General features: G+C 42.4%; 1 long non-coding RNA gene and 1 pseudogene across 1 annotated transcript; one reads left to right on the top strand and one right to left on the bottom strand.

Moving 5' to 3' along the window:
• Positions 1-663: 663 nt before the first annotated feature.
• Positions 664-5683, bottom strand: LOC115227752 (annotated as a pseudogene).
• A 3713-nt stretch (positions 5684-9396) lies between these two features.
• Positions 9397-9663, top strand: LOC115227760. The gene is made up of 2 exons (XR_003883151.1): positions 9397-9516; positions 9548-9663. It is a non-coding gene; the product is annotated as an uncharacterized LOC115227760 (long non-coding RNA).
• Positions 9664-12357: the final 2694 nt, after the last annotated feature.

Below are 12357 nucleotides of genomic sequence, written 5' to 3'. Positions count from 1 at the left end.
ACATAACCTACAGAAGATAATTTATTCCTATTGTGCTGTTTGATACACGATTGCGAGTACTTTCGTTCCCCGACACATTCTTAGTGTTACAAATTGATTGTCAGCATATGCGTTGACACGTTCGTCATTCAATAACGTGGTCATCAGTTCATACAGGTAGACCATGCACGTAATTCATCTCAGATCCCTCGGTGAATCGTATACATCCATTTTGAGTAAAAGTTACGTAATTCCGGTGGAAAATATTAAATGTTAACAAAAGTTTATTAAAGTATGAGGAAATGAAAAGGGAACACAGTAAGAGAATAAACTAATAACCCATCCCCATTCCAGGCATTCCTCCACCCATCCCAGGGGCAGGCGAATCGTCCTTCTCATCCTTAGGCAAATCGACAATAACCGCCTCGGCAGTTGATAACAGGGAAGCTAATCCGGCAGCATCGACAAGACTTGTCTTAACAACCTATCGATAAGGCACTAATACACACCTTAGTCGGATCCAAAATGCCAGCATCAAACATATTAGTGAAAACATCATTCTGTGCGTCATATCCATATGACCAGTCATCACTCGCCCTTAACTTCTTTACAATTTCCTTAGCCTTCACACCCGCGTTGGTGGAGATTGTGAGCGCAGGAATATCCAAAGATTCCCTCACGATTTCAACCCCTAAAATCACGGAAACAGTAAAAACCATATCGCTGGTCCTGATTTGCAGGTTCAATAGTATCGAGGATCGAAGCACACCTCAAGAGAGCAACCCCTCCCCCAGGGAGAACTCCTTCCTCGACTGCTGCCTTGGTGGCATTGAGAGCGTCATTGTATCTGTCCTTCTTCTCGCCCACTTCCAATTCATTGCTTCCTCCAACTTTGATAATGGCAACACCCATCGTCATCTTGGCCAGCCGTTCCTGCAACTTTTCCTTCTCATACTCCGAATTGGATTCTTCAATCTCATCTTTGATACTATTCACTCTCTTCTCTATTTCAGACGAATCACCCCTTCCCTGACCAGTCAGACATATATTTATACTTTAAGGAGGATAGAATCGTCTTTGGTAATAGTGACTTCCCCAACTCTGCCCAATTGATCTATTCTTACATCCTCTATTTTGTTGAAATCATTGTCATCTCCCATCACTGTCCCCCCAGTAGCCACGGCCATATCCAACATCATATTCTTCCGGTTATCTCCAAATCCAGGCGACTTGACAGCACAAACTTGCAAGCCCACTTTTAATCTACAACAAGAGAAACAATCCCAACCTGTTAAGCACGAGAGTCGTCAAAGCTTCTCCGTCAACATCCTCGGCCACAATCAATAGAGGCTTCCTCTGAGAATTGGCCAACTCGAGGACTGGGATGATTTGCTGAGCATTTGAAATCTTCTTTTCTGAAAACAAGACAAGGCAATCCTGGAATTCACACTTCGACCCTACCATTCGTATCACGTGGACTACCTTTGGAGGAGTTTATAAAATAAGGGGAAATATATCCTCTGTCAAACTTCATCCCTTCAATGTGCTCCAACTCGTCATTGAGTGTCTTTCCATCCTTCACGGTGATGACTCCACTCTTCCCGACCTTATTCATCGCATCGTTGATGAGACCACCAATCTTGGCATCCCCATTCGCGGAGATTGTGGCAACCTAGACATGACTAGCACAATCCTGCCTGGATTATCTCCTGTTCTGTTTTCAGTATTTTAGACTTTCTCTGAAGTTCCCCAACCAACGAATCGACAGCCAACATGACACCTTACAGTAACAACTCGTTTAAACCTTTTCTGATCTCGATTGGGTTGGATCCTGTGTCGATGTACTTCTGTCCCATCCTAGCGATTCCCCGAGCCAACACAGTCGCCGCAGTCGTCCCATCCCCAGCCTCTTGGTTAGCCTTTTCGGCCACATTCTGCACTAGCTTTGCTCCGATGGACTCGTATTTGTCCTTAAGTTCAATGGCCTTGGCCACAGTAACGCCGTCTTTTGTTATTTTGGGGGCTCCCCAGCTCTGTTCGATTATGACATTGCGCCCCTATTTGCTATGGAATGGTATTCACCTTCGGGCCCATTGTCACTGCAACAGTGTTGGCTATAATATCGACTCCCTTTAATATGGAAGCTCTGGCGTCATCACCGAACTTTATATCCTTGGAAAGTGGACGAGAAATCAAAGAATTTGCAATTTTTGTGTTTAGTTTTAAAAAATGTCGGTACATGCAAATGAAATATTAGCACGCTAAAAATCACGTTATAAATTTTATTTTAGGTTTGAATTAGACACGAATTTACTCAAATAAATTATTTAATTCAAAATTATAAATACTCATTAATTTTGATTTAATATGCCAGGAAAGGCTTTCGCACAACTTTGTAACGCGTTTTATTATTTCATCTGCAACTCGGTATTTTATAATAATGGGAGGCACAAGACTACATGGACCGTGCTCCGAAAAGATGAAAATAAAAATTAAGTCTGCGTATACAACTAGATAGATTACATTTTATGAAAAAGACCTCTTCCCGAGTTATGGGGGAACGATTATCTACAGTGATCATAAACTTCTAATTGCAAGATTCAGGGTGGAAAGATACATTGGAATAAATGGGGCTCGCACAAAAAGAGCGTACCAACTAAAACTGTTTAATGGTGTTAATATTATGTCTATGTGAGAAGACAAGTGAAAATTAATGTATGGCAATCATTGTAATTTAATTAGTTAATCAATAGCTACAATTATTTGATGGTGCTAATAAAATATAATTTTTAAATGTTTATGATATATGTAGCCTGGCGGAGTGCCAAACTGTTTCCCCGGATAATGGCGACATAAATATAGAAAATGCCCCTGCAATAATTTGGGATGCTACGATTGAGGGAGTAAAGAAAAAAGCACCGATGTGCTTGGGTAAAAAAGGCCAGCCGGGTTCAAAGAAGTCTTTGATCACGGAATTGAACCATTTTCAATTAAACCAGGAGGTGTATAAATAGGCCTGCGGACGATCTTGAATTATTATTCAACATTAAATAAAAATACAAGAATCTAGTATCTAAATATAAATTCAGAAATGAATAATTTAATTATTGTTGCTTCGTCCCCCTGGCTTTCAAAACCAGTGGGTTAATTGGCCAAAAAGCTCTCTTAGTTATTGGTTTAATCATTTCGAAGAGGAGTTACGACATTTTTTATTATAGTTACTACAATGGGAAATATTGAACATTTTTTTGTTTAAAAGTGTAATTTTCATCACATCAATTTTTACAAGGAGAAAATAACAGGACTGCGTCAACAATTTAAGACACTTTTTGGAAATTTCCGTAAACTTGAAAAAGGATTTACTGTTTTTTGATCACCATTCACTGCAAATATTCCTGATCTTACAATTCGAAATGATTGATTTAAATATGACTCCAGCTCTTAACCGAGAGGAAAGTTGGTGGAAGCCATCGAACTTTGCCCGCACCTGCACTGGTGGGGTAGCAAAGATGGATCTCGAGTAGTAGAAAGGTGCCGAGTCGAACTGACTCATCATTCAAGAGTAAACCAGCTGAAAATAGTAGGACGGTATTTAATCAGTCTCCTAAGCGTAATAGCCAACTGCATTTATTGAGGCGAGGTTGATTTGATTGACAGTTTTTCAGACATTTTACAATTTCTTTACACCGAATGGAATCTCAACTTTTCTCGAAGATTTGTTCCAGGGTCAGTACTAACTCACGTTTCTTATCCGCAATAGCAGTAGATATCGCTCGATTAGAGATTGGCGAACCAAGGACAAGGAAATATTTCGGATCTGTTGATCTAAGACCGACAACCTTCTCAGAAAAGGATGTGAAGACCTGATTAAATAGAGAATAGTCGGAGGACAGCAGAGTTAACTCCAAATCATTGAGGGATAGACCGATTTGGCCAAAGCTCGAAACAATAAAAACGACATCAGGGATTCAAACGAACTAACTAAGGTGACATCGTCAAGTTACCAGAAATTGAGCGGGTTTGATAGCCTTTGGGAAATACAATTACTGCGTCAGCAAATAAGAGAACCCCCAATGGATCCCCTTTCTTAACCCCAGACTCCAAGATTAGCAAATTCTTCCAAAATAAAAGATTCGAGGGACACGCGTAAGATAGATAGGTGGAGCGCCAAGCAGCGGGCGTAAACAAATTCCAAGATTTTGTCTTTGCAAACATTGTTAAAAGTGTTGCGCACATCCAGCTTAACAAGAAACGGGATTTTCGAATTGCCTTTAGTGACGAATTCCATTACCCAGTAGCCAGATGCCTCACAGGCACCTCAGAAACTAACACCGAACTGACGTGGCAACAACTGAAAGCTCAAGAGAGAACATCACCAAGAATGATTTTCGCGGCGAGCCTCCTAAATATTTTATCCACACCCATGAGCCTGATGCCCGTCGCTTTTATTTAGAACTGTTAAGCTTAACAAGAACAGTAAATCATGTGAAAAAGATGGAATGCTACCATAAATAATTCTGCCGAACAAGAATGCGTGCACAGAGAAACAACTCGAGCCGATCTGATCAGTCGAGAAGGTTGTCGAACGCTAGCTAAAGCGGAAGAATGTTTCAATCGGAGAGAATTCGAAATATTTTTCAACGTGATCACCTATGATGTCAGTGCGTTCCTGGTTGTTGTAAATAGTTCTTCGGGGTTTGTCATGAACTGATAAATCTTAGATTTTTCATAAGGCCCACTCAACACTTAAAAAACAATAGCAAAAAATCACTTTCAGACCACCTTTCCCCAAAATTCTAAAATGATAAATTCCATATACCTATATATTAGTTTTAGTCATGTTTTAATTGACTTAATTATTTTAATTAATTAAAAATAAAAAGCGGGATTATTTTTGTTTGTTTGGCAATGACTCTGGGACAACTAGAACCAATATCTACAGATCTGACCGACAAGGAAATAATAAAGAAATTAAAAGTCAATTTGATCATAAATTAGTCAGGAATACTACGATTTGGTCAAGGAAACTGGCCCTCTCACAACCGAGGAGACATCCAAATTCTCAACAAGCCTACTCTCGTCATTTTCAGGCCACTCCAGCAACCGCGTGAGATTACTGCTGGCCTGTCTGCTGGCTGAGACCTTCCGCATCTCAGTCCCGCACTCTCCCTTCGAATGTCCATCATCCACGAGAGTATTCCAATCCCATATACACTTAGCAATGTCTGTCTCTCTTCATTGAATCACTTTCCTTTCTCGAGGAATGTGGGACCGTCAATTTCAGTCTTTGTGAGAACATGCTGACTGTTTAATTACCCAACCTTACTCTTAGAATATGAGTTATTTAAGAATATTCAACGTCGTCTACTCTCTGGAGGGGGCGGTCGAGTTGGTGTTGGCACTCTTCAGACGTGTCATTAATCTAAATTGGTAGCCGTGTTTGGCCACTGTTTAGTTCGTTTGATGCATCTGTTCGTGACAATCTCGTCAATTTGCTGGCCTCCCTTCTGATCGACTGTCGGAATCTCGATCCGCTTTTCGACCAGCTGCTGATTTGGCTGACCCCCCCGTTCAAGGTGATTAAACGAGCCATCAATTCTTTATTAGTTGCGTTTTCAGCACCACTCAGTTCTGGCCGAGGTTTTGCGTCGAGCTCAGGACTCGGTGGAGAATTCTCTGCAGAACGTACTCGTTCAGAACACATTTGTAGTACATGAAGAATCTCCTCTTTGATAGTAAGCCCCTCGTCAATCTCTATTCCGCCCTGGAGGAGTTGTGTTCGGTGTCCCCCTCGTTTGTCCAGCTTGCTCTGCTCCACCTCGACATAAAATTGGTAAGTTTATTCATATCACCCTCTTCCAGAGAGAATCGAGTGAAAAAGACAAAATACAAACAATTCGCTTTGTCGGTGATTTTTTTATCAAAAACTCCATTCCTCTACTGAACTACTCGTCCCTCTGGCACTCCTACCTGGAATGGCATTTCGGTTGTTGATTACTCGCAGTTACAAGGACGATTCTCTCAAAGTGTGCAAGGCCTGTCTCGAGATGGGAGTCAAACTGTACCAGCACGATGTTACTCTGCGAAAAGACTTGTGTGGTGGGTCACAGTTTTGGCATTTCCAGAGGAGATGTGTTCTCTCCACCAAGACGAATCAGTGAGGTTGGAAGTGGTCGGGACTATTGGAGGGCTCATTAAGCAGTCCCTCGACGACATCAACCAGGACTTGCTGGACTCTCTCCTCCTCGAAGTCAGAGATAAGAAAGTTGGCAACTAAAGTGATTCTCAGATTACAGTCCGACGGAAAGCACTGACTGTGTTGAGTCGACTGTTGGTGTGTGAAATGAAGCAGGGGGAGAACGTGAGTCCTCTTCATCAATGCCGCCTTTACTGCGTGATAGACAGGATTCTTAAACATTTCTGTCAACCCAACGGGGAGGACAGGTCTGTTCGAAGGAGCGCAATCCTAGGAAATTGGCGGACGAATGTCTATTGAGTATATTGTCCTCCCTCGACAGTCCTGAACACACCGCTCAACTAATCCTGGATATATTTGTTAGAGACAACGACAGTCTACGAAGGTTGGCTTGCAGTCTCTGAATGATAGTGTATTTGTCGGGTTGGTCAGACGAGCCCAGAGGTTGGGACTGCGCTCTACTTTAGAATAAGAGAGACGTGTTTGAAGATAGTCGAGTCCCTCCACTCCAACGATGACGTGCAGCACAATATTGCTGTTCTGTCCAGTTGGTCGGTTGTTTCACTTTCTAGAATATCTCGGATTGCCCAAGACAGTGACGGCACTCCATAAACTCTTTACTCCGAATGAAGTCCCCTTAGCGGGAAAGAACTTGGGTTTGGTCTCAAGATTTGTCAGGTTGGAGTTTCCAGTCGAGGATATTCCTGCCAAAATTGTCCTCTTTTTTGTTATTTTTAGAAGAAAATCGAAAAGATGGTTGGGTTGGCGGGGAACCCGTTGGCTGGGTTTTTCAGTTGTTTCGTCCTGTCGGGAATAATCATGAAGGCTGCCCCCAAAGTAGTGGGACCACTCACCAAAATGAGGAAATATTTCGATGGGCTGAGTGACTCACTGTCACTCCCACGCGAACGAGTGGAGTCTCTCTACTTCACACTGGCCAATGTTGTCTGATTTGTGTTGTTTTAGACCCTCTTTACTAACTTCCCCTCCTTCTTCACGTCCAAAAGTATTTATTCCACTCTGCTCAATTGGGCTGGCAAATCAGAAGATTCATTCCGTTGTATTTCAGGATTTGATGCTTTAAGGTTGTTTTGCACTCAAATTACTCCTTCCCATCTGCGGGGAAATGGAGAATGAATTCCCACCCATCTTCGAGTAGACTGTTCAATGTCATTTCAGGAGACTGAAAGGACTAGTGGATACCATTTTGTCCGAAGAACGAAGCACAGGAGAAATCAAAATAGCAGTCCGAGTAATTCATAAGGCTTCTGTCCTTTCTCCCTTGAACAATATTCTCAAAGTATGTCACACATTACTCAACAATAGAAAATTGGTTATGACGACCTTTCCGTCGACGACCCTCAATATCTCCAGAAAATGACTCTAATTGGCTGCAGTGCAGAACTTGACAAGGAAATTGGCAAGTTTTCCTCCTTTGTGGCTGTCCATTTGAGTGGATTGTATGCAATCAAACACTCCTCTCGCAAGGGGCGGAGTAAATGGCATTCTCCCAAAGAGATGGACGCTCTTTCTATCAAGAAGGTTGACGAGTTGAATTATCTGCAGATTAGTGGACTGAAGGTTATTAAGAGACTCTTGTTGGGGTCGGCGGGTTGTCCGGAGATAGACACAATGAACATGTGTTTCGAATTGATTCGGAAATGCATATTTCTGAGGGAGGATGAGGGGATTCAGTGATGAATTGATGTAATTCCTAGTGAGTGTGATAGGGCTTATATTCGAACCAAAGCAGCCACTGTAGTCATCAGGGTGTGTCAGGAATCTTCCATTTATTCTGCTATGCCACCAGACATTATTTCTGGAATATTCCTAATCGTAATCCCGTCTAAAAGTGGTCAGTCTGTCCTGGCAGCTGTTGATTTTTCATTTTTGTATGTTTAGCGTTGTTGGAAGGAGACGAGTGATGTGATCCATAGCAAAGTCCGACTAAATCTCGATTGGATGAGACTTCCCGTGGAGTTTATGAGTCTACTAGTCATATCATTCCTGGGACGTCCGGGATGTGACGAGGCAGCAACTAAGATTTTTTTATCAAAATATATCCCCAAGAGAAGAGAGTTTTGCTCCATGTTCGTCCAATCTGCGGGTCATCTCCTTGTCCTCTCATTTGTAGGCACTCCACTCAAGAAAGTCATTCCCGAGTGCGTCCTTCCCTACGTTGTCCACCTGTTGGCAGAGGCCACTGATATTTGTTCTTCAGTGGACGATATTGATGGACTCATGACGATATCGAGGTCTGTCCTGCCATTATTGTAGAGCATTGAGTTCATTTATTGGTCTTTTGGTGAAGAATGACAACTATTCCTACTTGATTCAGCTAATTCAGAAGATTAAAGAATTTCGCTCTGCCCTCCATCAGTCTGATCTCGACTTTAATAAAGTTCGCATTTACTTTTATTTGAGAAAATGTGGGCCATTTGTGATATAGGCCACCTCCACTTGATTGCCAAGTCATCCGCCTACCCCCTCTCTGAAAGTATCTACGACTTTCACTTCATTCCTTCAAAGCTCTTCATGAGAGTGAGGGAGGTTGGTTGTGTGCTAATGTCTCAGGATCGATTGAACAAACACGTCGTATTCGCTCCACTCAAGGTGAGGCAGTCTATTCTCCCTGTTTGTTGTGTTTGATTACTTTTAGCATCTCACTGAGGAGCTTGAGTCCTTGGAAGTGTTGAGGAAGAGTTCAAAGAGAAAGCAATCAAACAAGTCGGCCATGTTGTCTTCTGTCCAACATTTTTAGAGACGTATCTACGCCGTCTGAGAATAGGATGACCAGTACACCACTGAGAACTAAGAGAGATCAAATGTATTCGATTTGTATGATTTTGTTTAGAGAAGAATATTTCCCCAGCATTGTAGAATTTGTTCCTTATGAGAAAGAGTATATCCCTTGCTAATATTTTTTTAGAATTGAAGTATTGGAGTCTGATTCTAAAAGGTATTCATTGAGCTATATGGCAAGGACTGAATGATTTTAATAGTTTATTTTCAATACTATTCTTTTTCACTTTTAAGTAGACTTTTATTTGTACAATCTTTTTTGCTAAGTTCTATACTGTCTGAGAAAATTCATTTAGAGCTGTAAAATGTACTCTATTTTTTAAAGACCACTCAAGTTCAAAAATAATAAATCAGTCTAATAAATTTATTATTTTTTTGTTTTTCATTATTAATTTAATTAAATTGTATTCTGATGATCTTTTAGTGATTTTGTTATTTGATTACCAAGACCAATGGGAATATTTCGTCGAATTGTACACAGTGTAAGATGCCTATCAAACTCTAATCTTCAACTGAAACTAACAGATAATTGTCAACAGGTTTAATTGTCGATTGAGTCATTACTTCTAGAAAATTAAAAAACTAATAAAAAATGGCCGCTTCCTGCGTGTTTACGTAGACGGAGGTGGCTGTCATGGTTTTCAATACAAGTTTATGGTTGATGATACTCTTGCAGAAGATGACATGTTTTGATTTTATATATTTTCTTAGACAAATAAAACACAAGGATGTGACGATTGTTTGTGATTCATCCTCACTCTCTCTCTTAGAAGGGTCGACAATAGACTACGAGGAAACTCTCATTAAGTCTGCTTTCGTGATTTCCAACAACCCTCTCTCCACCGATGGCTGCTCTTGTGGATCCTCCTTTGATGTTAAATAATATTGTTTACTTTACTATCGTCACAAAATTAACGTTATATAACAATTTTCAAGTTTGTGAATATACAAACAAATTACTTTATTTATTATGACACTGCTTAACCACATTAAAACCAAACAAATTAATTAGCTACTTTGCAAGCGATCTGATCCTCTTTCGGTAATCTTCCCGCAAGGCCACACAAGACCGCACCGGGCGGATATTGGTTTGCAGCACTTTTATGGGATGGGAATTTCGTACGGAAATGTTCGGTCCTACGGTAAATGCATCGAGTGGACGAAAATGTCCCAAGGATGGAGGTTCTAATAATACTTTTGCAATGAGCATTCGGTGCTCCAACTGACTTGGTGAATCACATAACTCCACGTTAAATTGGTAAATCCGGAGAGGTAGGCGATCCGCTTTCACCAACTGTATCATGATAGAAAGACTCATCACCTCACGGCGGTTAGTTAAATCTACTTCTCTAGTTTAGCAACTTTATATCATCAACAGTTTGCATTTGAGTGTCAGAAATACTCAATCTCGTTAGAAAATTGGTTAAAAGAATAAAGTGGTTAGTGAATCATGTTATTGCACCCCTGTCGGATTTCTGGCGAAATATTCTCCGCGACTGACAACGTCTTCTGAAATTTTAAACAACGTGGGGGTGATTAAATCAGACTTTTGTATTGATTCCAGTCGATTATAAACATTTAAAAATTCCTAAAAATGTGATATGAGGCCTACTTCCGAACAGATCGCTCGACATAGTTCTGCCTCGTGCCGACATGTCTCGGATTGCCGTTCCAAAGCACTTGAAGCACGGGAAATGACAGCAGCCATCACGTGAAGTGAAATGGCAATCTCCCCGACACGATACAACTCGAATTGTCGGTCTGCGTGTCATGCACTGTCTACCCTTAACTCCCTGCCTGTACTTCCTCAGCAAACTCATCACTGTCTTCCCAAATGAATCGACGGACGATCCAAACTAGATTCCAATCCTATGAACAAACCTGTCTCCCGCACTCCAGCAGGTCTTGGTGGACTATTTGATTGACTTTGGATACTGTGGAGGAAGGCAGCACGGAATTGGTGATCATGGAGGTTATTCCCGACACATTCCTAAGAGGATTCTTAATAGACCGCATCATATCCGAAAGGACACTGCCAGCATGCTACAATGCGACATTCGAAAGACAACCCTAAGTCCGTTAAGGGCCACGAATAGTCTCAGGATTTCGTTGGTCCCCTCGAATATGCGACATATCCTCGCATCCCTGGCTACTCGCTCGAGTCCGGTATCCCGCATGTACCCCATTCCTCCGTGGATTTGGATGGCGTCGTCAATGACACTCCACGCAGAGTCCTACAACCTCAACATGACTGAGAGACAGATCCGTATATTTTGCAGATGGCAGCATCCACTTGCAGATCGGGCAGTTTCCGGTCGTAATTGGCAGCCAAGAGGTAGCCAATGGACTGGCAGTCACGCGACAATCTCTAACCTCCGAAGCGTAGATCTTCATGGCCATTTTGGCCAATTTTTCCTGAATGACCGCATATTCCACAATCTTTGAGCCGAACTGTGTCCTGTCCTTCGCGAAGGCAATCTGGAAATGAGGAAACAGTCAACCGATCGAGTGAGCATTTCCTTCATCGTCCCGCACATCGAGGCACATATCGAAGACCTTCCCATGTTGAGAATGTTGACTGCGATATTGAAACCACCTCCAACTTCTGCCAATGACAGATCAGGACAACCCCCCAACACATTCTCCACCGGGATATGCACGTCGTCAAAAAAGACCTCGCATGTCTCCGATGCATTAATCCCCATTTTAGACACCGGTTTCCCACTCGAGACACCTCCAAAGTCCCTCTCCACAATGAAGGCCGTCATCCTCATCTTCTCCTTCCCCTCCTCATCACGCACGGGGGTCTCGTTATCCCGAATAGCCCACCTGAGCAAAGACGGTCATCACGTCGGCCATCGCCCCGTTGGTTATCCATATTTTGCTTCCGTTGAGGACGTAGTGTCGCCCGTCCGCTGACAGAACTGCCCTCGACTTGATCGACTGGCAGTCACCACACCACAATACAGCTGCGTCAGACCCCGCAGAAGGCTCCGTCAGGCAATACGCGGCTATTTGCTTTCCGGAGGACAGGTCGGGCAAATATTTAGCCTTTTGTTCCTCAGTTCCGTAGTTAATGATGCCTCTGTACCCAATGGACTGGAATGACATTGGAGGAGTACCTGATGTGCCCCAATGTGGATCATCACTGAAAGGTCAAAGTGTCCAATCTGCTCGCTCAGTCTCGAGGTCTGTGTAGAGTTGAGTCCCAATCCACCTGAAATGGTCGTGCTGAATGTGACCATATTCGACTGGAGTGATCAGTCCGTAGAAGCCCAGTTGCCCCATCTTGTCCTTGGCCTGTTGGCTAATCTCGCATTTCCGGTCGTTCTCGAAGGCGTCGTTTTCGTCCTATGGCGTCATTGTGACGTGTTTGATTA

Source organism: Octopus sinensis, unplaced genomic scaffold (assembly GCF_006345805.1).
Source record: "Octopus sinensis unplaced genomic scaffold, ASM634580v1 Contig07101, whole genome shotgun sequence".
Lineage (NCBI taxonomy): Eukaryota > Metazoa > Mollusca > Cephalopoda > Octopoda > Octopodidae > Octopus > Octopus sinensis.
Note: the sequence above shows the minus strand (reverse complement) of the source record. Positions and strands in the feature narration are given on the sequence as shown.